The sequence below is a fragment of the Polypterus senegalus genome, chromosome 1, assembly GCF_016835505.1.
Source record: "Polypterus senegalus isolate Bchr_013 chromosome 1, ASM1683550v1, whole genome shotgun sequence".
Taxonomy (NCBI): Eukaryota; Metazoa; Chordata; class Cladistia; order Polypteriformes; family Polypteridae; genus Polypterus; species Polypterus senegalus.
The window spans coordinates 764,029-788,978 of NC_053154.1; the positions used below are offsets into that span (position 1 = coordinate 764,029).

A 24,950-nucleotide genomic window follows, 5' to 3' on the forward strand; every position below is an offset into this window, starting at 1 on the left:
TATTTAAAGGACAGCAAATGACCTGCATTGCACAGCTCAGTGGTGTGACACCTAAGATAAAGTACGTTGTGTTATGGCCTCTGAACAGTTCATCACGCTAGCTGTGGAATTGCACGTTAAAGACATGCCGTGAACAATGCATACCAATGCGCCTCCTCATATTGTTCTGTTTTGTTTTGTTTCTTTTTTAACAAGGTGGACAAAACAAAGGATGTGCGTCAAAAAGAGTCTGTGATGCCCCTAATGGGATTGTAGAAGGTTTTCCACCTTATCTCAATCAGTTATCTTGCTGCCAAGGAAACTACTGCAATAACCCAAGTAAGTAAAAACCTGCTGCGGCCCGTGATGTTAGAAAGGCGTATTGGTTACAATGAAAATCACGAGAGGCCAGACCCTAGTCCTTGAATCAAGTCCCCCATTGAGGTTTGCCATTTGGTTTAACGATAGCAGAAGCTACAAACCCATGAAGCAGGACCCATGGATAGGAGACCCCTGAAACATGCTGCCTTCTTGAAGTGGGGGTCAGATGTCTGGTATGAAACAACTAAAGGAATGCAATTAAGACGCGTCACCTTGAGAACAAGCATCTCAGGTAGAGGCCCGGCTTTGTTACACTAAACAGTCCATTATAAAGCAGATGGTGGGAGGTCAACACAAGGGAAACTAACGTGCTGGTGGCGAGTGCAATCACCTCACCTTCAGGAACACATCCTGAGGGTTAAACGTCCATAAATTTCCAAAGTTAAACATACCTAAACCTTAAAAGATGCATGGGGTCAGAGTTGTCATATGAAGGGTTTATCACATAGTTGTCCAACCTGGTACATCCTAACTACAGGGTCACAGGGGTCTGCTGGAGCCAATCCCAGCCAGCACAGGGCACAAGGCAGGAACAAATCCTGGGCAGGGTGTCAGCCCACCGCAGGGCACACATACACACGCACACACACAACAAGCACACACTTGGGACAATTTAGGATCAGCAATGCACCTAACCTGCAGACTCGGGGAGGACATGCAAACTCCACGCAGGGAGGACCCGGGAAGTGAACCCAGACGGGTCTCCTTATTGCGAGGCAGCAACGCTACCCACTGCGCCACCATGCCTCCCCTTATCACATAGTTGCTTAAACTATAATGTCATGACCCCAAATGGTTTGTGCATTGCCACTTTTAGAGTCCTGCAATTTGGTGACATACTGTCATAATTAATAGGAATGGGTCTCATTCTGTTCACAGTGGTCAGTTCGACACTGCTCTTCTGCAGGTGGTACGTCTCCATGAGGGAGCCCCTTGAATGTAACTGTTGTCACGGACTCGGTCTCGAGTGAGAAAAAAAAGTGAAGAATTGTGCACTTTGTGGATGCAGGATGTGATGCTGGGCAGTTGTCTTCATTGTGAAAGTGGCCCTTTGTAGCAGAGACTTGTGCCTCCTTATTCTAGATATATGGGACAGAAACCAGCAGGTCCGTGACTACAGAAATGGAGTCGAAGCGCGTAAAGCTGAAACGAAAGCCCTTTTAGTGCTATTCATTCATATTTTCACAATATTTCTTTCTCTTCAGGAGTTGTTGCTTTTCTCGATTTACACGGATGCATGCAAAACACAATTACAAACTCTATTAATGAACATGAAAAACCAACACATAGAGTTATTACGAGTACTTCTGAAGCCATTGCAGAACTTTCTCTGTTGAAGGAACTTAAATGACTTTTTTCCAGTCTAACTACTGTGAAATTTACTTTTTGAGAAAATGCTTTCAGATTTCGTAATTCAAAAGTTAGCTTGTCTTTACGCCTCGTCTAAAGTTGCATCATGGCAACCAACATCAGGTTCCAGTTGAGGAGGTCCTGCCTTTGTAGAACCTTCATTTCTGAGCCTAATGAAAGTAAAGACCCTTCATATACAGTATCTGCCTCTTGCTCACATACACTGAAAATGGTGTCTGATGGGTTCCTATGATCCTTGCACACCTCTGTAAAGGTATCTCTAAACAGTTTATAAGAGTGAACGATTCATGTCCAACATGTTCTTTTGTGTTCTTCAAATGGACAGCTCCTGCATTACCATATAAACGTTTCGTTTTTTTTCTAAGCATGAATTTTGTGATTTCATTTCGTTTCTCCCCACAGGCCATTTGTAAGTTCTGGTGTGTTGAATGAGTGTTGTGGCAGTAACTCTCATTAACGTTTCATCTGGTGTTGTGCTATTAAATTCACCAAATATGGACGGCTCTAACATATCTGAGGCTCCTGCCACACTGCACTGAGCAGGAGGCCTTCACTTAAAAAGAGCAAATCATGGAGCCAGGACAACATTCTACCAGAGAGGCTGTGTTATCCTTCTGGCCCGAATCCCTTTGGTACGTTCAGAACATAAGCACATAAGAAATGTGACAAACGAGAGGAGGCCATTCAGCCCATCAAGCACGTATGTTTAGCCAGTACTGTAGCTCAGCTGTCCCAATAGCTTCTTAAAGAATATCAAGGTTTCTGCTACTTCAGTTGTTTGTTCAGTTATCTTTTTTAGGTTCTCCAAATGACCAAGTATACGCTTTTCTTTGAATTTGCAGACACCATATTCTCCTGCAATGATTGTTCTCTACAGTCTTGGTCGTCATGCCCATCGGGGTCTCCATTTTGTTATCCATTTCACTTGACCTGTGCAGCAGTTCTACAACATTATATCTACCCCTCTGGTAAGTCCATGAGTGGTGGGCTTCTTTACTCTTAATTACTCTTTCTCTTAATGACAGAGAGTTACGTAATCTACAACAAGGCACTGAACAGATTAGTGTTCTTCTTAAAACTGAGGAGGTTTGATTTTACAGGGTAAAGAGAAGTCTCCATTTAAATAAGCCAGTAAATTCCACCTGGCAAGCATCAAAAAGTGAGTACTACACCAAGTAATACAACATCCAATGATAAATGGGAGAAGCACATGTTGGGTACTCCTATGCAGCTGTCAGTGCCATCCATATCTGTTTTAATTTAGTTGAAATGCATGCATTTGTGTCAAAGTAAGAGAATAAAAGAGCAAACCAGAAGCGTCTGAGTCTGACCGAGACGTGGGTCATGTAAAGAAGATGTTTCTGCTGTGTGCAGTCAATGGTGGGGACACCAAAGGCACATGTCTACAGTTTCAAGAGTCACTTTAGTCATTCGTTGGCACATCTGAGCAGCGTGGACACGTTGAGGCTGACATGACTGTGACCAGCAGAAGAATTCAAAGCCAAAGTGATGAACGTGTTTAATCCTCACCACATATCTCTCTTTACCTTTTTAGGTTCTTTTTTTTCACATTACTTTTTCACAACCTGCATGGCTCTTGACCGATGTAATAAAACGTATTCATACAATCCTGGATTTTACAGCATAACTCGGATCTCAACATGTTGTGACTCGGACCCCTGTGACCTGGGAAGGCTTGAAGGTAAAGTGCGCCGTGATGCTTTTCTTTTCTTCTTTTGTCAGTCTGCTTAATGCTCACCCAAGTGTTTCAATGTTTGTTTTATTTCTTAACATTTCCATCAATATCAGCAAGCGTGTCCGCACTCAGGTTACTTCAGTTAGGGTACAATTAGTTAGTGGCCCCTTTTCTTTCTTTCTTAAAAATGTCACATCTTCAAATGAAGCTTTCGTTGTAGTTTAAAATAAAACCCTCCAGTACTCCTCACTACTTAAAGGTGATATTCTGCACAGATCACACTTTCATTATAAAGCCTGACATTGTAAATTGCAATTAAAGACAATCATTTGTGACTGAAAAGAGATGCCCACGTAACACTAAACATCCCCAATTTTTTGACATATCAACAAGCAAACAAATTCCTGTATTTCATTTTGAAGACAATTCTAAAAGGGTCGCTTTTTTCTCATGAATGATCACCATGTCCACCATGTCAAGAATCTAGTGAAGTGCCAGCTCTGAAAAGGCCTGAGAGGAGAGAGTGTGGTGTGTCCCCGAGCGAGGCTGGCAGAGAGCTCCCTTTTTTAAAACAGCTCAGTCCTGGAATGGAAAAGGTGGGCTCAGAAAATAGAGGGATGATTAGATTAGCTAGACTTTATTAACCCAGAAGGACATTAGTTTGCAGAAAGAAAATACAAAAATATAAGGCGTTGTTATGCTGATAGAAAGAAACTAGCAAAGACACAATAGCTGACAAGCAGTGCTATTCTAAGCACCCACACTCAAACAAAGTGCAAAGAAGAAGAATCATCTTCAACTGCTCACAAATAATCATTCAGAATTCAACAATTCCCATCAGGCTTACTAACCAAGACGATGGGACTGGACCAGGGATGAGTCCTTTCCCTTAACTTCGTATGGACCTTGCCAATGGGCTAGTAATTTAAAGTAGGAGGTAGGGACCAGAACCACGTCTCGGTCTCCCGGGTGGAATTCCCGGAGAAACGTGCCTCAATCATAGTATCGGACGTGTGCGGCTTTTGCCTCTTCCATGTGACTTTTAAGGAGGGACAGAATTTTACCAAATCTATTGCATAATTGCGTGATATATTCAATGTTTGTAAAAGGGAAGAGCCTCTTCTTCCCATTCTTCTTTTAAAATATCCAATATGCCCCAGGGTTGTCGTCCATGCAATAATTCAAAAGGTGAGAACCCCATTGAAGCTTGTGGGACTTCCCGGTACACAAAAAGAATGAGAGGGAGGAGCTGATCCCAGTTCCTTCCATCCTCACTGACCACCTTAAATCTCAGAACAGCTTTGGGGTATTTGGTAGCATAATCCATGAGGACTAAAATATACTTGTGTCTTTGGGTTGAGGGTTCTAGGGGTCTGACTAAGTCGACTCCAATTCTTTGAAATGGGATATCAGTTAGGGGAATGGGAATGAGGGCAACATGGTCCTTCCTAGGAATTTGTTGCAATTGACACTCCGGACAGGAAGTGCAAAAGTGACAAACCTCCTCATTGATTCCCGGCCAATAAAAGTGAAGCTTAATCCATTCCAGAGTTTCTTGGTGCCCAAATGGCCTCCTAGGAGGTGGGCATGTGCCAACTCACAAACCTGCCGCCGGAAGGTCCGGGGATTAGCAGCAGCTTTCACACCTTCCCATCATACTGTGCTACCCGATACAAAAGGTTGTTTTCTAAAACAAAGTGAGGACCCTGTGGCATGGACTGATGAGTGAACTGGCCATTGACAAGGTCAACTGCATTTTTTGCAAACTTAAGGAAATCATCATTCCAGTGCTCCCTTTTTAAAGAAGCCGGTTTATTTCTTTAGCGATCCTCTGCAACTGATGACACAGGTGGTGGATCTGTACCAGTGGATTTATCTGTGGATACAGGTTAGACTGGTCTTCATTTTTAACCACGGTTGTGGTAGCACAAACCAGTAGGCAACAATGGAGGTGTTGCTGCATGAATCGGTTTCTGGTTTTATACCGGCATAAAATTACCACCCCTGTATGTGGGGCCATCAGAGGATTCGTCAGAGCTCACCAACCTCCTCTCTGAGGTCTCGTTCTGCCCTTGCGGATGGTGATGAAGTCCTAGCTGTTTCAATGAGTTCTATGAGTTGGCTCATATTTTGAAATGTTCCTCACACCGGCTGGGTGAAATTCTTCAGGTGGCTGGTGAGTAGTAGGGAGCAGGCCACCTGCCCCACAATTTGTAGGACAGTATTCTGAAATGGCCTTAGCCGCTGCCCTACTTCCTTCAACAGAGCCAAAGCCTGTGACTTGGTTGACCGCTCTGGATTGAAATTCCAGTGCTCTACCTGGGAATGCCCCATATTTAATTGAGGCCTTGGCCTTATGGGGAAGAACAGCTCTCCCCTCTGAGAGAAGATAACAAGCCCCCTTTACTTCCCCCATAGGTACCAGCCCAATCCTGTATGCCCCCCCAAAACACTCCCTGTGTTTTATATTCTGCCCAGTTATGTGTTTTTGGGAGCGAAGCCTGTACCTGGTCTCTCTAAACTCCGGGATGAACCACCCGGCCGGAAACTCAGCCACAGTACTTTCCCACCTGGTTTATGGTTCAGGTCCTGTCCCCTTCTCTTGTGGGATATTGTAATCTTTCCGGCTATGCCACTGTCATAAACCTGACAAAGAGCCATAACAAGGTTTGGGGAAGCCACCCGTATATTATTTCCTGGCTGCAAAATTGAAACAAGTGATAGCACTGATTGCACAAATCGGAGTCCAGGGGATAGGGGAAAGGTGGCGGCTTTTAAAGGTTAGGATAGGAAGTGACGTCAAAGGGGCCGGGATCAGAAGGGTCTTCATCCATAGGCTCGGGCCCAGAAATGACATCAGAGGGGCCAGGCGGAATGCAGAAAAAGCAGAAAAGCAAGAAAAAGAATCAGTGCATTCTGCCACATCCTGGTCTGGCTCGGAATTACCCTTTAAATCTGGAAGGTCTCCCACAGTTCCTGCCAGTTCATTTTAAATGTGATAGAACTTTATTTATGTATTTATTTTTCTGGGGAGTTTTTGTGTTTTTCTTACACTTTGTACTTTTTGCAAATTATTGCATTTTTGACACTTTGCTGTTTTCTGACGATTCTTTGATTTGCTGTATTGGTACTTTTTTGCTTTGGATGATCTTGTTTTCTCCAGAGGTGTGTCTTGAGCAATTCAATTTTGCTTCATTGCTTTTGGATCCTGTATTTGCCATATTACTAGCTGGTGTTTGATGGTTTTACCCCTCTAGTGAACCTTATTGAAAGTGCCTTTTGGGGCTTCATGCTTGGAACTTCTAGTTCACAACATTATGAGGATGTGGACAAAGTGAATGCCCTGAACCCATTTTTTAACAGATGTTCCCTTCCACGACCCCCTTCTTCCAATGCCTGGTCTCCCCATACCATCCCAACTACATCAATAACTCCTACCACATCAGCTGGAATGGCCAGTGACAAGTCCACCTCTGACCATCAGTGGCCAAGTCGAGATAACTGAAGAAGATGTACACAGCAAGAGCTGTGGGGCCAGATGGCATCAGTCCTCGAGTTCTTAAGGCCTGTGCTGACCAACCTTGTGGTGTTCTCAGAAAGTGTCACTGCTGTGGAAAACATCCCACACTGTTCTTGTTCCTAAGAAGTTAAACACCTGTTCACCTCATGACTACAGACCAATGGCACTTACGTCTTACATCATTAAGACATTTGAGGGGCTGGTCCTGGACTTTAGGAGTCCTCTTGTGGTAAACCACGTGGGTTCACTGTAGTCTGCCCATCATACAAAGACTGGCGTGGAGGATGTAATTATCTATCTGCTCCACAAGGCTTATTCTCACCTAGCTGCACTGTGAGGATTCTGCTTCTTGATTTCTCCAGTACCTTCAATACCATCCAGCCGTCCCTGTTAAGGGGTCAGCTCAGAAATATGCAGGTGGGTGAGAGTGTGGTGTTCTGATGATGAATCTGAAGATTGCAGTTTGTGAGGCTCAAGGACTGTGTGAGCAACACTGCACCACCACAAGGAGCAGGCCTGTCGGCTTTTATCTTCACTCTGCACACCTCTGATTATAAATACAACAGCAGGTCAGGCCACTTGCAGAGATTTTCAGATGATTCTGCACTGATGTAGGTATTGATAAGGGAATGAGACGGGGAGAGGAGTCAAGTCGAGAACTTTGAGAATTGTCCACAACTTAACATCAGTCAAACCAAGGAACTGGTCATTGACTTTGCTGATGCAAAGAGTCTCTATGGCTGGTCGCTATTCAAAGAACTGGACATAGAGGTGGTCCACTTCTATGAATACTTCAGGGTCCAAATTAATGACAGGTTGGAATACAGAGGATCTAGAGAAGAAAGTACCAAGACTGCATTCCTTTCAGGCTGGAAGTGACATCCTTCACATTTTCTATAACGCTGTGATGGCCAGTGTGCTGTGTTGGGGTGATGACGTCACTTCCAGAGAGGACCACTGAATATCAACAAGCTCATTAAAAGGGTGAGCTCTGTTACAGGTGTCAATATGAACAATGCTGCACATCCGCTCTGTGCCGTCAGGCCAACGAGTCATTCAGTAGACGTGTGTGAGTGCGACGGGGACTCCATCCTACCAATAGTAATACGCCTGGATGAGCGGCATGGGGGGACTGGGACTGACAAGTCAGAAGGTTTTATTTTTTTCAGTTGTCTTCCTTTTTTAGTCATTCTGGTGTATATTCAGACCATAGTGTGTGTGTGTCTATATATTTATTCATCTATTCATTTTTTTTATTTAACGAGTTTCTGTAAAAAGCTAAATTTCCCCCTGAGACTAATAGAAATTTAAATTTGTACATTTTTTATTTTTAGTTTTCACCTTTGTTGTATGTTTTTGTTGCTACTAATATCCTGGACACCTCGTACCCCAAGTCATGCATGTTGCGGTCATTAAAAATGTTCATGTAGCGCAGGTGTGTGAGTGATCATGCCGTGTGAAGCACTGGAGTCAGGTTACATCCCACCCTAACCCGGAAAGGACCTGACTGAACAATCCTGGACTGGAGGCTCGAGTTACCAAGTGAATGGCTGGCATGCGGCTGACCTCCGGCTCTTACCGCATTGAAGAAGATTGGATTACGTTTCAGTCAGGCGTGAGAACCGGTAGCTCTTAGTGTTAGAGTGTTAGTCAGCTGTTAGGTTACAGCACCTCTGGAGTGAGATGGACAGGATTGGCTCTGACATAACAGCGGGCGCTTTGGGTACCTTATTATTAAGCAATAAAGTTATAAAGCAACCCACCATGATTGACGGCAACATTGTCCTGGCTTCTCAAACAAGTGTCTTGCCCCTCCAGATGTCTGCTCGGGTGAGCAGAAGTAGCCATGAGTCCAGTGCAGATGGGTCTGGTTTTCTGGAGGTACTTCTGTCGCCTACGTCAGGATCAAAGTAAAGGGCACACTAACAGCTGACCTGTGACTAAAGAGGAGACCCAGAGTGTCCGGAGACTGCAGGGTGCATTTGGCTTTGACTGCTGTGGTTACTTTTTGTGAGATTCATCTTTACACAATCAGGCTCATCAGGTGCCCGGCAGCTTCATGTCTGCTTTCCTTGAGTTGAGTTTCCGGTTATTAAAGCTATAAAATGTGTTTGCTAGAAAGGCTGAGATTTATTCCCTTGCACTGCATTGTCTGCTTGATTTCACTTGCCTTGCTTTTATATTTTTTCTTTTACTTCTGTAAATGTAACTCTGTGCCATAAGTAAACCTCATTAAGAATCATTTACAGGAGCACAGAGACGTGTTCAGTTAATTCACTTGAAGCCATTCTGTATTAAATAAAGAGCAGACCCACACCTCTTCTTGTTGCATTAATTGCAATACAGTTGAATTGAATAAATGCTGATCCCGGGATGGCGCTCATCCAGGGGCGTAAGGGTGACCAGCAATGCCCCCTTTGGTTTCACCTGCGCTGATTTCATGTATTTTTCTGTGCAGACAACTCCTTTAGCTCCCCCAATGGACTGGTGTGCTGTGCCCAGAATGGTCTCTCCTGTCAGACCACCGTAAACTGTACTGGTGCTCAGGACCACTGCTTCATAACTGGTGAGCATTTTATTTGTTATTTTTAATTTTACAATTGTTGACAGCTTTTGGTTTTCTTTCTGTTCTCCGTTTAAGCTAAACTTGACCACATACAGAGAGAGCCTTCAGAAAGTACTCTGACCCTTCACTGTTGTCACGTTCTGTTACGTTGTGCTAAAATCATTGAAATTCAATGTTTCCCTAAGCAAACAGCACTCAATACCCCCAGGATGACCAAAAAACAGGATTTTAGGAATGATTAAAAATAAAAAATAAGGAAATATCCCATTGACACAAGGATTCAGGCCCTTCGCTAGTCTGGCTCAGATGCATCCCATTCTGTTGATGATGGTTGAGATGTTTGGGGTCTCCCTGTGGTCAACTCCCCTGACTGGACCCGTCAATAGAAGTGTAGAGCCAACATCTGGGGAAGGCCACAAAAAGCTCTGCAGCATTAAAGTGCACATTGGCCTCCATACTTCTTAAAAGGAAGACATTTGGAACAAACACAGCCCTTCCTGGAAGGTTCTGATGAACCTGAGTAATCGGAGATGAAGGACTTTAGTAAGAGAGATGACCAAGAACTTGATGGCTGAGCTCCAGAGAACCTGTGGGGAGACGAGAGAAGCTTCCAGAAGGACAACCTTCCCTGCCCTAGTCTGAGCTTTATGTCAGAAGAGCCAGAAAGCACATGAGATACAAGATTCTGCAGTCTGATGAAAAAACATGAAACTGTTTGGCTTCAGTTCTAAGTGTCATGTCTGGAGGAAACCAAGCACCACTCGTCACTTGCACAATGCCATTTTAACGGTGGCGGCATCATGGCGTGGGTTTGCAGTGACTGGAAGACTAAAGGGAAAGCTGAATAAAGTAAAAAGAAATATCCACAAGGAAAACCTGCTCAGAGCGCTGTGGACTTCATGCTGGGCTGAAAACAAAGAAAAGGAAACACAAAGCAAAGTTAGGAGAGGCTTAGGATCAACTCTACGAATGTCCTTGAGTGGCCCAACAAGAGCCCAGACTTGAACATCTCTGCAGAGACCTGAAAACACCCATCCACCGGTGGTCTCCATCTAACCAGACAGAAGATGACAACTGCAGAAGATCCCCAAATCCAGGTGTGTAAAGCAGGAAGACTCCAGGCCAAAGGGGCTTCAGTGAGTCAAAGGGTCTGAATATTTGTGTCAATGTGGGATGTCAGGTGTTCATTTTTAAAGTTCCTAAAGTTTTTAGCTTGTTATTCTGCAGTACGGCGTGCTGTTTGATGAGGAAAAAAAGAATTGAAATGATTTTAGCACAAGGCTGTAACCTAACAACAAGTGTAAAGAGTGACGGACCGAGTACTTCTGAAGGCGCCGCTCTTCATTAGCAGGTCACGGACAAACATTGTGCGGTTCTGCAGATCTTCACAAAGCCATCCCTGATGATGAAGTCTCACTGTCTGTCGATTGTAAATGTTTGGATAGAAAGCACAACTGTACATCTAAACAGCCCAGAATGCACTGCAATCTGAACGTGTTACTCATTCTTGTATGCAGTGCTTCATGCTACACTTTTGTATTACGCGTTTCTTACGGCCGTCTTGTTCTCTGTGGGATCGTCTCTTACATTAACGCTGCATGGAAGGACCTAAGAGCCCCAGGCGCTGCTCTGCTGCATCACTGACTTCTCCATTTTGTCTTGAATGTACCAGAAGTGCTAACGCCTTTAATGGCTACCAGCTGTGTTTTTCTTGTTGCAGTCCTAATTATGGTTTGTATTCAAACTCTCATATTTTTCAGGTGATGGACCATATTTCACCATGGGATGTGCCTCCCAAAGTGTTTGTGACGGAGATGATTGGCTCCCTTATCAGCTGGAGTGCTGTCAGGGGGACCTCTGCAATGTCCCTTGTAAGAAAGTTTGTTCCTCCATTGTGGTGTTTTGAAGGGTTAAGTGCCTGGCGTGTCCCCCCACCTGTCTGAGAGGACACTTTCTGGGGTGGCACTGCTGCCTTGTGATGCTTTGGGGTCCCTTCTTAGCAGGGCTTGCATGTCTTCTCTGTGGGTGTTTGGACTTCTGCACACATTGGGATGATATGCTGTCAGGTCAAACGCACGACCTGATTAGGAAAACTGTTTTGAAAATGGATGGATAAAAAACATGGTCTTCTCGACATGGGAATCATTAAAAAATAAAAATAAAATAACTACAAATAATAACAAAAAAACATTTATTACAGAAGCGTGAAAATATCAGCTTGGTGCATCGTGCAGAAGTCGTGTTGTATAATCCAGAGGTAGAAGTTTAAACCATCATGAGGCTGCACATCAGAGAGCACCAGTATGGCATTCAAATCCTCAAAATGCCACTGCAATCTGGGAAAGTAAAGAAAAAAATCAAAATACGTTAAACTTTAGTATGTGGCGTCAGGTGGAATCCAAGAAAACATTCCTGTGTGAATATCTGAGAAACCTCAGACACTGATGGTCTCAGCCAAATGCAGCCGAGTGAGAAGAGCGTCTTTATAACCAATGGGCCTCCAAAAGTAGCGTCTGAGACTCGAAACTGCAGTGGTGGCCCCGCGTGTTTCACGTCACAGACCTGAGAGGAGATGACTGGCAGCTTCTGACAATGACTCCTTCTATCACTAATGTGCCCAACGTCTTCTGTGTCTCCATCCATTTTCAAGCACTCAGCTTCAATTCACAGGTGCAGGGACCACAGCCAGTTCACAGTTCATCATTCTTTTCTTTTCTTTTTAAATAAGTTAAAAATGATTGAATTTCCTGATCAATAAACTTCTTCTGTCCTCATTTCAGATGTAAATTTGAATTTGACCTGCATTTCTTGTGCGTCCAAGTCCTGGGAGACGTGCCAAAATGAAACAGTCGTGTGCCCCTTCTCAGGACAGGAGTGTGCCAGCTCTTTCACACAGTTCATCTGTGAGACGTTTTCTTTAATCTGCTCTTACTATTATGGGGTGTGTGTGTGTGTGTGTGTGTGTGTGTCTTCTGTGCACAGACAGAGCTTGATGGAGGGCTATACTGTGAAGCTCAAATTCCACTTATCGGTGGTTGTCAGTTAGCACCTCCTGGTGCTCTTGATTGCTGTAAGAATGTGCAGATGTTATCATCCATACAGTAACTTCATTTCATTGTCTAGTCCACTCTAGTACGTTATAAAGAAGATGTCAGTCTCTGTTGTTTGCTAAAGCTGTGAATTTCAATACTTCACAACGTTTTCACTGCAAACCAAACATCTGATGCGGTCGGCTCTTTGTTTTTCCTTTGAAGGGCCTCAACTTAATTGGACCAGCGTTCAAAGGCACTGTGCGTCTCCAGTCTTCTGCAATATGACGATATCCATTAACTATGGCTATGGAAGTATAGTGGAGACCTCCAAGTGTTGCCACTCTGGTCTGTGCAATACCGATGAAGGTAAGAAAGGAAGTGACAGCTGTGGCCTTTATTGTACTTTTTTGTTTTGGACGACTTTTCCTAGCAGGCTGCTGACTCTTTCCAGTCATTTAAATATCAGATAGAAATTCCAAGAGATAAGGATTAGGACTCGGAAGGACTCCAGGTGCCCACTGAGCTTCTTACGGCCACACCTCTGGGTGTGGAGGAAGTCTGGCCAAATAAGGGGCTGGAAAGGTCCATGCGCCCCCCGGCGGTGGCCATGCTGGAAACCTAGAGGACTGTCCTGAAAATACTCTCTCCCCCGGTCCTTCCACACTCAGGGTGTCCCGGCCACCTGCCACAACAGCTAATGGTAAAGAGCAGAATTTGAGGATTAGGTGTGCTTAAGGCTCACAATTAGGACACCAGGGATCAATTTTGGGTTCCCTGCATGGAGTTTGCATGTTTTTAAATTGGGGGTTTCTAATTCACAGTCCAGAGACAACCTGGTTAGGCGGACTGGCGATGCTGAACTGCTGCTGTGTGAGTGTGTGTGTGTGTTCATCCTGCGATGCACTGGCACCGTGTCCAGGAATTGCCCCTGCGTTCTGCCTGATGCTTGGTGGGATGGGCTGCAGACCTGATTTGAATATGGACGAATGATATGTTTAAAGACACATTTTGAGAAATAAATTAACTGAGAGGCTACTCAAAGAAATCTCACACTGAAAAGTAATATAAAAATCCATAAGTTGTCAATGGTTTGGAATATCGTTGGCAAAGTTTGTTTCATCCAAACGTCTTTTTTGTAGTCACCATCAATGAAGCTCAAAACCCGAATGGCCTGTCATGTTGCTCTGGACAAACACGAGGCGTCTGCCAAAATAGCGTGAACTGCATTGGGAGTCAAGATCACTGCTTCATATCAGGTGTGTGGGGTGACCATGGTCAGTGGTGGGACGATATCTAAGGGGGGCACACAATAGTCCTCCTCATCTGCTCACTTATTTCTCAATCTTATTTATATAAGTCTGGGCTCTTAACAGTTTAGTAGAGTTGCACAAAGTGACATTAACAGCTTAGTAGAGTTGTGCACAGCCGCTTATTACATTACTTTGCCGCCTGTTCCCGACTCTATGATGTGTCATTACATCCTTTTTTGTAGATAATGGACTGCTTGTTTACCAGGGATGTGCTTCAAAAAGTGTCTGTGACCATCCCATAAACACGTCGGCTCTGCTTTACATATCCCTCAGCAAAGACATCTTCTGCTGTCAAGGCATGCTGTGCAACAAGCCATGTAAGTAATCAGACATTACAGCAGTAATTATGACGCATGAGTTTCGGTGGGGGGTCACGTTGAGCCAATTCCTGTTCTCTTCCAATTGGATGGTCGTGAGTTATGATTAATTGACTGGTACGATGAAAACTACAAAATTCCAAATCCATTTACAGGAATTAAAGACTCGAAGAGATTGAGGAGTACAACACAACAAATGATTTGGTGTCCCAGAAGTCCAGAGTGCCACCAGGTCAATCCTTTAACCTTGTTGTGGGACTTCCACTTATTGGACAAGTTAAAGATGTCCTGTTGTGTCATTTTCTAACCCACTTAATCCACATTTTCTACATTAAAGTCTATGCCCAGCTCTGAAGCTTGTCCAGCTCTTATTGAGTTCTTGTTTCTACCTCCTCAGTGTCTGCCATCCCTCCAATTTTAGTGTCCTCTGTGAATCTGACAAGTTCACTAATTGTGCCAGAATCAATGGCATTCATCTAAATCAGAAAAAGTAACAGAGATTCCAAGGATAGACCCTGACGGACAGATCCCTGAGGTACTCCAATCCTCTTCTCTGCACTCTTTGTCTTCTGCCAGTTGACCAACGTGTGCTCCAGTTTCGTAGGTCATCTCTGATGCCCTCAGCTTCTCGTTTCAGAACTCGTCTTAGGTGTGAGACGACTGTGTCAAGACCTTGTCCTTTTTACTGTATTTCTATGTACACTATGAAGACCCTCATGCATATGTTTGTAAGATGAGGTAACACAATTTTTTATACACATTATTATTATTTTCTTGTTCTTTGCAGATGGCAGTTTTTTTTGTAACTGTTACACTCCTGGCATCTTTGGATACTGCACAAATGGATTTGTTCAATGCTACTCCAAATATTCAGCTTGTGCTTCCATACTGACATCAAACCTACGTGAGTTTGCATTATTACGGTTGTGCCAGGTTTTGAATGGGCCCGTTTCAAACTTCATTTAAATCAGAATAGAGAAATGTTGGCAAAACATACTTCATTTTGATCTTCCCAATTATTAGTAGAACCTAAAAGAGGGCTTGTATGTCTTGTTGTCCTCAGAGTTCCTTATTTTGTTTGGTTTTGGATGAGGCCTTTCAGGTATTCCTTTTATGTCAAATCCAATTCTGTTCATCAAACACAAACACAAGGAAAGGTCCAGACCTGGGGCACCCTGGCACACTCCTGAAGGAAGATCTGACAGCCGCAGAGTTGGGACTCACTCAAAGGAGCCGTATGAAGACTTCATATAGACTCATTATTTACAGGCCGGCCCATTGTGAGGGTCCTTCATGATGCCATTATGCCGTAGACTACAACTTAGGAGTAATAAATGCCGGTAGAATTATTTTTATTTTTTTTCCCTGGTGGATGGTGCCAGATCAGGAGGTTCCTTTTGATGGCTTCTAGTAGTTTTGTCCTAAGTTTACTTCATGCAAGAGGCTTGTGGGCATTTTGAGGAAGCCTCCATATGGCATAATTCGAGTGTGCATCAAAGGACAAGAAGGACACCTCCGCACAGCTTTAGCTGGAATGAGAAATTCATTGACTGCAGTTCAGGCCTTTGTACATAAATTGGAGTCGCTGCTCACAGGGGTGCCGCTGATCAGGAAGTGCTGACTCTTGTGGGTGTCCTAGCAGAGTACAAATCCACACAAATAACTCTTCTTGGATCTACGGCATGTCCTAGGCAAGGATTTGCTTTAGCAAAGAAAATTTTAATCAAAACTCTGCTTCTAGAAATGGAGTAATGCAAACATAACATTATATCATTATAGTCATATCAAAAGGCCAGGAGCAGAATTGTGTGGACTCAACAGTAAAGAAAGGTAGTGAGATGTTTGGTGGTGAGTCATCATAACTGACCCAAAGAAACCAAACCTGGGAGACAGCAAGTCCCGGCGATGCCGAACAGCCATCTTTATTTGATACAGTTTCACTTGTCACTTTCAGGAGAGTGTGTCTCCACATCTCAGACAAGGTAAGAGATGTAGCGTGTGGATGGGTTCTACTCAGTCTCTTCTAGACCTCCACGGAGGAGGCAGCTTCAGAAACACGCTGGATAAAGAGTAGTTGTTTTCTGTCATGGTAGCAACCTGGGGTTAACTGGTGGTCATCAAGTGAGAAAAAATTAAACAAGTTAAGTTTAGGGTTGCATCCACCCAAGATAAAGTAACTAAGAGGTGGCTAAAGCCAAGAAGGTTTTAATTACTTCAGAGCCAACATGAATACCCATTGGTGAGAAGAGTGTGATGAAGATATAAATAATGGGTTCTCTGCCCCAAACGAAGGAGTTGGGACGTTGCAATGGCTCTTAAAGCTCTGTGCTGTAGATAGATACAGCCATGAATTTCATACTTGAGTGTCTGCTTCTGACTGACTTTATCAACCTAAGCAAACCGTTTAACCTCCCTTTGCTCCAACCCTAAAGAATACTTGTGGAGGACCTTGGGATGTTACTTACCGTAGAAATGTGCTACAGTATATAAAATAATGAATCCTTGTCAGTTCAATTGTTTTCAGCAAAAGGTTTACCTCAACCTGGTATGTCTACAGGCTGTCAGAGCACTCTGAAGACCTCCTCAACTCCGCTGCTGTTGTCCCCGCTGAGGACACAGTGAAGTAGCTGCTGTCATTCAGAACATGACAAAGTGGTGTGCGCTGATGACATATGTTGAGGAAAGTGCTGGATGGAATGTGGTGACAGAATCTTAGAAGGTTAGGGTGGTGGTCCCAGGGTGACAGTAAGGTGTGTCACATCCAGATGAGGTACACATACTGTAGCCAATAGCCGAAGTTTGTATTCAGTCAGGCCAGTGTGCATTCTTTCCTGGCAGTGGAGCAATGGGCCATATCTTTGTTGATGAATGGAGTTGACTGTTAATTTTTCTATATGTGCTTTGTGGACTTGCAAGAGGTTTACAGCTGTTCACCATAAGATAGATTTGGTGCAAGAGTAAGGGATTCTGGGGCCATCTACGAAAATATTTCAGTATTTGTGAGTTGAAAGCTTCGAGTCAAGATCTTTTTTCAAAAAACAGTGGGGATAGAGAAAGAGGAGAGCCACTTCGCCACAGACAAAGGTGAGGCGCTGATCAGTGGATTGATGGAGAAGCAGCAGGGTCTTGACCATTAGAGCCAACGTTAATGACAAAGGACAAGCTAAGGCCAAGATGAACCTCCTGATTTACCAAACAGGTTTGATGGCCTGAATCGCCTCCTCTCCTAAATGAGAAAGTTTATAGTCTTGTGACAGTTTAATGGCCACCATCTGTCCACATGAAAAGCATCTAATTAAGGTAGGATGGGCACCTAACCAGGATGTTGGCTAAATGCTTGATGTATAGCATGGGAGGACACTCACGGGAAGGTCTAGAACATGTTGGAGTTTCTCCTGCCTATCAGGTAGCATAGGGGATTCCTCAGGAGAACCTGGAAACGGCTAGCAGTGATGGCACCCAGGCAGCCCTCTTCAGGTCATGGCCCTGTGACATATTGGTAGGCTTTCTAGTCTCCTTCATTATTCTAAAGATATGCCAGGCAGTCTGCTGGAGTCTTGTGAGTGCCCAGTTGGAGATGTGTGTCTGTGTGGTGGACTCCTGATTCTAGTAAACCTGAATCTAGTAAGTCGTTTCAGGAGACAGATGGCGGGGTACATTAACCCCACTTATTTAATTAAAGCTCTTCAATGATTTCCTAAAATTGCAGGTGACTGATCAGTTGATAGGCCGATTGACAGATTCAGGTGTACTTTTTCCTTTGCAGATGGCAATAATCTGTCAACCTTTACCATGGACTGCATCGCTCTCCAGATGTGTAACACAAGTGTCTCCATAAACTACGGCCAAGGAAGTATGACGAAGGTGACACAGTGCTGCAGCTCGGATTTGTGCAACACAGAGGCAGGTGAGCTCAGTCACAACGCGAGTGACAAACTCTTCATTTTATTCACAAACTCACAGTCCAAAGTCTCTGGTGTTTGCCTGTTGGCAAGAGTTCTGCTTTTCATTTTGTAGAAATTCACTTCTTGGGTTTATTAAAAATCTATTGGCTGTTTAAAAATTAGCATAACAACATTTGAATTGTGTCATAACTGTCTCCCAGACTTGTATTGGTTTATACAGATCATAGTACTGTAGTTGCTCTCTTCCAGTTATTTTTGACATTTTAATGAATTGTTACTGCAGGACATTTTCAGTGTAGATACTATGGCTCTTCTGTTATGATATTTACATTTCTGCATGATGACAGTTTTTACAGGCCAAATCACCAGGACCAGATAAGATTTATCCTCGTGTTCTTAAGGAGGCGAGTGAGTTCAGATATAAACCCTGACACATATTTTTAGGAAGTCACTGTGCACTGGAGAGATTCCGAAGGACTGGAAAATGGAAAATATCATCACGTTATATAAAAAGGGTGAGCGGGCAGATCCAAGCAACTATAGGCCAGTAAGCTTAACATGAAATATCACAGGAAAAATAATGGAAGGAATTATTAAGGATAAGATTGAGCAACACATGGCAAGGACAGGACAGTCAGCGTGGGGTCAGAAGAGGGAGGTCATGTTTTACTAACATGCTGGAATTCTATGAGGAGGCAACAAAAGGATACGATCAAAGTGGAGCTTATGAGATTATTTATCTGGACTTTCAGAAAGCATTTGATAAGGTGCCACATGAGAGGTTGGGCATCAAATTAAAAGAAGTGGCAGTTCAGGGTGATGTTTTTAGATGGGTGCAGAATTGGCTCAGACACAGGAAGCAGAGGGTGATGGTGTGAGGAACCTCATCAGAACTGGCTGATGTTAAGAGTGGTGACCAGCAGGGGTCAGTGTTAGGGCCGCTGCTATTTTTAATATATATAAATGATTTAGATAGGAATATAAGAAGCAAGCTGGGTAAGTTTGAAGATGATACCAAGATAGGTGGATTAGCAGATAATTTGGAATCCGTTATATCATCACAGACTTTCATGTTATATAGCGCCTTGATGTGTGTAGTACAAGTCACAGGAGGTTCTGCTCAGCTTTATAACACACTGGTGAGGCCTCATCTGGAGTCCTGGGTGCAGTTTGGGTCTCCATAAAGACACAGCAGCACTAGAAAAGGTCCAGAGAAGAGCGACTAGGCTGATTCAGGGCTGCAGGTGTTGAATTATGAGGAAAGATTAAAAGAGCTGAGCCTTTACAGTTTAAGCAAAAGAAGATTAAGAGGTGACATGATTGAAGTGTTTAAAATTATGCAGGGAATTAGTCCAGTGGATCGAGACTTGTATTTTAAAATGAGTTCATCAAGAACACGGGGACAGAGTTGGAAACTTGTTAAGGGTAAATGTCATACAAACATTAGGAAGTTTTTCTTTACACAAAGAACGATAGACACTTGGAATAAGCGACCAAGTAGTGTGGTAGACAGTAAGACGTTAGGGACTTTCAAAACTCGACTTGATGTTTTCTTGGAGGAAATAAGTGGAGAGGACTGGCGAGCTTTGTTGGGCTGAATGGCCTGTTCTCGTCTAGACTGTTCTAATGTCCATATATTCGATCTCTATTCGCCTTTTTGTTATTTCTCTGACTAATTTCTAATTTGTGTGACATTTTGAAGAATGTTCTCATTACCCTGACACCATTATTGGATGTCTTCTGTGGTGACAGTCACAGTTTTGTGATGTTTAATGTGGCCGCACCTGTATTACCAGTAGCAGAGATGCCCGTTACCAGTCACATGTTTGGAAATAAGTGTGGCATGTGATGTCATTGAGAGACCCCCGTTTAAGATGCCAGTTTTGCTCTTATTGGATCAAATAACTTTCTACAACAAGCCTTTGTCTTTCTCTCCATGGTGTTAGACCCCCAACTCTAGTTCTGGAGGGCCCCAGAGGCTGCAGGTTTTCATTCTCACCCTTTTCTTAATTAGTGACCTGTTTTTGGCACTGATTAACTTTTTTGAATTAATTTGAATTGACCTGAGTTTTTTAAGATTTGTTCCTCTGAATTGCTTCATGGATTCCCTTAAACAGAAATGACACGTGAAGTGAGGAAGCCAACAGAAGACCAACTAAGTCAGGGCCTCAGTTTCACCAATTTCACTCCAACCAGCTGATTAATGAGATGCCAGTTCTTGCTGTTAATTATTCCCGTTCTTCAACTCCATGGCTTGTTGCTGCTCTCATTGTGCCATAGCAGACGTTTCAGAACTTGTCGATGTTCTCTAATTTACAGTAAGTGCAGCACAATTCAAATGTTGTGTGACCCTGAGCAGATCAACATTCCTGAGACCTTCATTTTTCTTTATTTCCAGATGTCGTATAATGGTCACAGTTTGTTAATCTTGTTTTGGCTCATTTTGTATCTCGTTATTGTTTGGCTGCTAATTAAGGAAAATGAAACAATTAAGGGGTCCGAGTCTTCAAGAGCAAGTCAATGAATAAAAAAGAAGTTAATTAGCAGCAAACACAGGCCACTAATTAAGAAAGGATTAGAATGAAAAGGTGCAGCCACTGCGGCCCACCGGGACTAGAGTTGGGGACCCCTGTATTAGACAGTAAGCCAAACGGAGGTCCTAAGACAATTCTCTCTTGGACTTTGACTCCCACGTCTAACTCTGCTCCAGCTGTCTTGGCTCTTTTCTGTCCTCCATGTCTGTATTTGGACTCAGTCTTGTCCGTCCCCCCCGTTTTCCAGTCATCCTTCCACACTGTTTACAGTTTCCGCTCTCCAAATCACCGCAGCTGATGATGAGCGATTTGTAAAGTGCACACTGATCGCACTTCTTCACCGCAGCCCACCCTGGGTCCATTATACAGTCATATGAAAAAGTTTGGGAACCCCTCTCAGCCTGCATAATAATTGACTCTCCTTTCAACAGTAAAGGTAGCAGTGGTATGTCATTCATTTCCTAGGAACATCAGAGTACTGCGGTGTTTTCCGAACAAAGATTTTTAGTGACGCAGTATTTAGTTGTATGAAATTACAGTGGTACCTGGGTATACGTCTGCTTTGGAATAAGTCCAACTTGGTATATGTCCTGTTTGCTCATGAAACATTTTGCTTGGTATACGATCTTTGTTTGGAATACGACTCGTGTGCTACCCTTGTTAACCTCTCTCGAGACAAAGCCACGACTGCCACGAGCGTCAGTATGGCAGCTGCTAGCATTCAGTGAACATCCCGCGTGCTACCTGTTGGATATGATTGTCCAATGATGCTTTTGTCCATTGCTTTATGTTCGGGTGTTGATATTTATGGTCTGCGTCTTTTGAGACGTATGACTGCCGGAGGGAGGGGTGCGGTTTAGAAGGCACGCTCTATGGAGAGTTGGTTAACCAGGGTTCACAATAAACGGCATTTGAAACGTTATTCTGAGTGTGTCGCTACTTCAATCTAGAGAACACTACACTACCCATGTTTACCTCTCTCGAGACAAAGCCACGACTGTCCACGAGCATCAGTACGGCAGCTGCTAGCATTCAGTGAACAACCCGCGCTATAACTCTCTGTGAATTTTCATGTGATTTTGTGTTTTTTTCTCATAAATTTAAATTGATTGTTGAAAAGTATGAAGGTGGCATGCGTATCCGGGACTTGGCTGCTGCATACCGTATGCCGAGAACGACGGTATCTACGATTACGAAAAACAAAGACGTTATTAAAAAGTAAATTGAGGTTACATTTTCATTTATTTCATCTAATTACTTTTGTATTTATGTATTTTAGTATTAAGCAGTGTGTAGCTGCCAAAATAAGGTATGGTCAAGCACAGGTAAAACGTGTGTCCAAAGAAATCTCACAGTCCACAAGTTCATTTGAAAATATTTAGTGAAAGTTAAAAGCAAATAATCCACACAAGAATAAAAGAAAAAATAGTTACACACGAAGAATAAAAGGCAAAAAAAAGGGGGAAAATGTATCTTGTCTTAAACTTAGCTTTTCTTGAGAAACTTTAGTTATTTCTGTACTTATAAATCTTTACTTTTTTTTTCTCTACTTAAAGATTCTTAAATTCTTATTTTTAAAGATTCTTAGCTTCTTCTTCTGTATGCTTCAAGCATACGGCACAGCACATGAATTAAGTGCTATTTTCTTACATATTTACTTCACACACTCAAAAGACCCGTAAGCCGATTGGCACATAGGCACGTGCCCAGGCACGGTTTAAAACCATATGCCTTCCATTCCTTACTCAGGACAAAGCTGTCACTAACTGACGATTATTCCTTTAGTCAAAACTGTTAGAAATGGCAGGAAAATACCAACACAATTCTATTCACGGGGGTTACAGGAACCTCCAATATTTTATGCATTATCATCTAGTAAAATATTCATGAATTTTATAGGACTAGGAAAATGGCTCTTACAGATTCTTAGCTTCTTGTTCTGTGCGCTTTAAACGTACGGCTTTGTGCTTAAATAAGTACGAGTTACTTTACACACTCAAATGGCCCGTAGGCCCGTTGGCACAAGCACATGCCCAGGCACGGTTTAAAACCTTATGCCTTCTACACCTTACACATGGCAAGGCTGCTCACTAACTGAAGAATAATGTTTACTCAAAGCTGTTAGAAATGGCAAGAATATACCAATGCAATTGTACTTACGGGGGTTATAGAAACCTGCCATAGATTATGCATTGTCATTTAGTAAAATATTTATGAGTGTTATAGAACTAGGAAAATGGCTCTTACACATCTGGCCCCTAATTATTTATGCTAGGGCAGAAATCAATTACTTTAACTTTACTTAATAAGAGCCTTCATTACTTTACCAAACTTAAACCAAACTTTAGAAACTTAAAACTTAAATTCTACTATACTAAACAGTAAACTTAAGAAACTTAAAATTTAAACTCTACTGAAAAAACGCAAGCATTAAACTTAAAAAGCTTTAAAATTAGGTATGCAAAAAGAAAACAAGTCATTTTAATCATTGTTGCTTCCTGGAGCAGGCGCAGTTTGTTCACAGGTCTGTCCAGTGTGCTGGTCTGGATCTGCACACAAACTCTTCTGACTGCGCCTTTTGCGATTGGCATTGTCCTTACCCAGGAGTTTCAGGTTGTAGCATCTTGTAATTACACCCACAATGTCCAATTTCTTTATGAACTTGTTGCATAATGAGAGTAGCGATATGTGAATTCTTCTGAATGATTGCAGGATGTTTTGTCTCTTCTGGCATAGCTGATTTGCTGAGTCTTCCTCTAACTCTCAATATTCCATCTTGCAGAACTGGGTCCAGTTTATTGATCTTACTACCTTTCTTTACAAGCTGATTTTTGTGCAAGGCTTTAACTTCTTCTGGGTAAGCTTGTAGTTGACTGAGGTGAAAAAGTTTGTCTTCTGCTTTAGACAAGTCATCTAGAGACAGTGGCTTTAGTCTCATTGATGATTTATATTCCTTCATATGTTCTGTGATTAGTGTCTTTTGTCTTTCTGGATTGTCGTTCGTGGACAAGTCCACTTCATCCGGTCTCTTAGGCCATTCGTGCTCTGGTTGTGGCAGGAAATTTGGGCTTTGTATCCAAGTCTTACTTTTGATGAAGCTTTCTAGTGTCAGTCCTCTTGCTGCTTGGTCTGCAGGATTTTGCGCAGATGTGACGTACCTTAGTACTGTGGTGCTGTCAGTCCAAAAGATTGACTCTTGCAGGGTAATCTGTAATTCTTGTTTTAACATTTTGTCCATTTTGACTGCAACCACTGCTGCTGTAAGTTCCAACCTTGGTATAGTGACTGTTAGAAATGGCAGGAAAATACCAACAAAATTCTATTCACGGGGTTATAGGAACCTCCCATAATTTATGCATTATCATCTAGTAAAATATTCATGAATTTTATAGAACTAGGAAAATGGCTCTTACACAGTGTTTAAATTATTTTATACAACCCCATCAATGTATAATATGCCAATAACAATAGGATTTTTTTTCATGGGAACGGATTAATCATTTTCCCTTTATTTCTTATGGAAAAAACTTGTTTGGTATATGTCCTGTTTGGTATAAGTCAAAGGATCTGGAATGGATTAAGGACGAATACCGAGGTACCACTGTAAATCAAATGTGAAGAATTGGCTGTGCACAAATGTGGGTCCCCTTGTCATTGTGCTGATTTGAATGCCTGTCACTGCTCAATCCTGATTAATTGCAACACCACATTGGTTGGATGAGCTCGTTAAGCCTTGAACTTCATAGACAGGAGTGTCCATTCATGAGTGGTAAAAGTTACTTAAGGTGGTCAATTACAAGTTGTGCTTCCTTCCCTTTGACTCTCCTCTGAAGAGTGACAGACAACATGGGATCCTCAAAGCAACTCTCCAAAGATCTGAAAACAAAGATTGTTGAGTCTCCTGGTTTAGGGGAAGGCTACAAAAAGCCATCTCAGAGGTTTAAACTGTCAGTGTCAACTGTAAGGAATGGAATCAAGAAATGGAAGGCCACAGGCACAGTTACTGTTAAACCCAGCAGGTCTGGCAGGCCAAGAAAAACACAGGAACGGCACATGGAGAGGCAGGATTGTGAGAATAGTGACAGACAACCCACAGATCACCTCCAAAGACCTGCAAGAACATCTCACTCCAGATGGTGTATCTGTACATTGTTCTACACACAAAGAACATCTGTATGGCAGGGTGATGAGAAAGAAGCCCTTTCTGCACTCACGCCACAAACAGAGTCAGTCGCTTGTTGTATGCCAATACTCATTTAGACAAGCCAGATTCATTTTGGAACAAAGTGCTTTGGACTGATGAGACACAAATGGAGTTATTTGGTCAGAACAAAAAGTT

General features: G+C 42.9%; 1 long non-coding RNA gene across 1 annotated transcript; it reads left to right on the forward strand.

Moving 5' to 3' along the window:
- The first annotated feature begins 265 nt into the window (after positions 1–265).
- LOC120517546 lies at positions 266–3,372 on the forward strand. Its single transcript, XR_005631052.1, has 3 exons — positions 266–318; positions 2,574–2,699; positions 3,287–3,372. It is a non-coding gene; the product is annotated as an uncharacterized LOC120517546 (long non-coding RNA).
- The last annotated feature ends 21,578 nt before the right edge of the window (positions 3,373–24,950 follow it).